This window comes from Trifolium pratense, unplaced genomic scaffold (genome assembly GCF_020283565.1).
Source record: "Trifolium pratense cultivar HEN17-A07 unplaced genomic scaffold, ARS_RC_1.1 scaffold_96, whole genome shotgun sequence".
Lineage (NCBI taxonomy): Eukaryota > Viridiplantae > Streptophyta > Magnoliopsida > Fabales > Fabaceae > Trifolium > Trifolium pratense.
The window spans coordinates 17,501-20,000 of NW_025721078.1; positions in this window are offsets into that span (position 1 = coordinate 17,501).

Genomic DNA, 2,500 nt, shown 5'->3' on the forward strand with positions numbered 1-2,500 from the left:
AGTTTACCGAGTAGCAACATTGGCACAATTTTCTTGCCACAAGCAAAAGCACGGCAAGCCCATGCATTCCCACCGAGAGGGTCACCGAGTCGGGACAGCAACAACCTTATTGCCAAGCAAAAGCCCAGGCAATCCCACCCACGAGGGTGGGGAGTTATGCACAAATACGTGCTTACCATGCCCAATGCCAGCCAAGGCCTGCCCAAGCCAAGAACAGCATGATCATCACCAATTTCCTCACAAATTCATCCAAATTTCAATTTTTTGATCGAATTCCATCAAGAATGTCCATGAATTTGATTGAAATGATGAAAAGAGCAACGAAATTGCAGGGGAAAACACGTTAAGACGTAGTTTTTGCTTGCCTGCTGTGCCCATAGGCGCGCCCCGTGCCTGCCGAGCCTACCCCCACACCCACCCTCCCCCTATATATGACTGGAAGGCCATTTTCAGTTTTGTAGAAAAAGTGCACTTTTTTCCCTGTATCCATAAGTTTTTAAAAGTGCTTAAAAGTGGACCTAGAAGACGAATTTTTTTTTGAATTTTTTTATGGTTGTTAGGGACATTAAAACAAGCAAAACCACGAAAGAATCGTAATATTCCGATGTCGGATGAATTAATTACGAATTTTTCGGCCGAAAACTTCGCAAAGGGCGGATACCACGTAAAAAACAACCTAGAAGTCGAATTTTGACTTCGTTTTTTTTTGTGCACACCCCACACAATAAGTATAAGTGGACTGGAAAGTGGCTAAGCGATCCGACGAAGTTTCGATTGAGTTTGATTTTTTGGCCGAAAAACTCGAAAAAAGGCGGATTTGACGTAAAACACCGCCCTAGAAGTCGAATTTTGAGACGGTGTCTTGTGTGCACACTCCACACAATATGTATAAGTGGACTGGAAAGTGGCTAAGCATTCCGAGGAATTTTCGATTTATTTTGATTTTTTCGGCCGAAAACGCCGGAAAATAGGCGGATTTGACGTAAAATGCCTCATATAAGTCGAATTTTGGGAAGGGTGTCTTTGTGTGCACACTGCACACAATATGTATAAGTGGACTGGAAAGTCGCTAAGCATTCCGAGGAAGTTTCGATTTATTTTGATTTTTCGGCCGAAACGCCGAAAATAGGCGGATTTGACGTAAAACGCCTCATATAAGTCGAATTTTGGGAAGGTGTCTTGTGTGCACACTGCACATAATATGTATAAGTGGACTGGAAAGTGGAAAAATATTTTCGGAGCACTTTGATTTTTTGGCCCCCCGCGTGCCTTGCCACGCCCTTGCTTATAGCAAAACGAGACGGGGCCTTGGTCCAACTTGGCATAGGCATGGAATTTGATCTTTATTACTTGGCCACGGTCATCGCCACGGTACATGGAGGTTGCTTGACACCCCCGTGTGCATTTCGGAGCACTTTGATTTTTTGGCCCCCCGCGTGCCTTGCCACGCCCTTGCTTATAGCAAAACGAGACGGGGCCTTGGTCCAACTTGGCATAGGCATGGAATTTGATCTTTATTACTTGGCCACGGTCATGCCACGGTACATGGAGGTTGCTTGACACCCCCGTGTGCATTTCGGAGCACTTTGATTTTTTGGCCCCCCGCGTGCCTTGCCACGCCCTTGCTTATAGCAAAACGAGACGGGGCCTTGGTCCAACTTGGCATAGGCATGGAATTTGATCTTTATTACTTGGCCACGGTCATGCCACGGTACATGGAGGTTGCTTGACACCCCCGTGTGCATTTTCGGAGCACTTTGATTTTTTGGCCCCCCGCGTGCCTTGCCACGCCCTTGCTTATAGCAAAACGAGACGGGGCCTTGGTCCAACTTGGCATAGGCATGGAATTTGATCTTTATTACTTGGCCACGGTCATGCCACGGTACATGGAGGTTGCTTGACACCCCCGTGTGCATTTTGGAGCACTTTGATTTTTTGGCCCCCCGCGTGCCTTGCCACGCCCTTGCTTATAGCAAAACGAGACGGGGCCTTGGTCCAACTTGGCCTAGGCATGGAATTTGATCTTTATTACTTGGCCACGGTCATGCCACGGTACATGGAGGTTGCTTGACACCCCCGTGTGCATTTTCGGAGCACTTTGATTTTTTGGCCCCCCGCGTGCCTTGCCACGCCCTTGCTTATAGCAAAACGAGACGGGGCCTTGGTCCAACTTGGCATAGGCATGGAATTTGATCTTTATTACTTGGCCACGGTCATGCCACGGTACATGGAGGTTGCTTGACACCCCCGTGTGCATTTCGGAGCACTTTGATTATTTGGCCCCCCGCGTGCCTTGCCACGCCCTTGCTTATAGCAAAACGAGACGGGGCCTTGGTCCAACTTGGCATAGGCATGGAATTTGATCTTTATTACTTGGCCACGGTCATGCCACGGTACATGGAGGTTGCTTGACACCCCCGTGTGCATTTTCGGAGCACTTTGATTTTTTGGCCCCCCGCGTGCCTTGCCACGCCCTTGCTTATAGCAAAACGAGATGGGG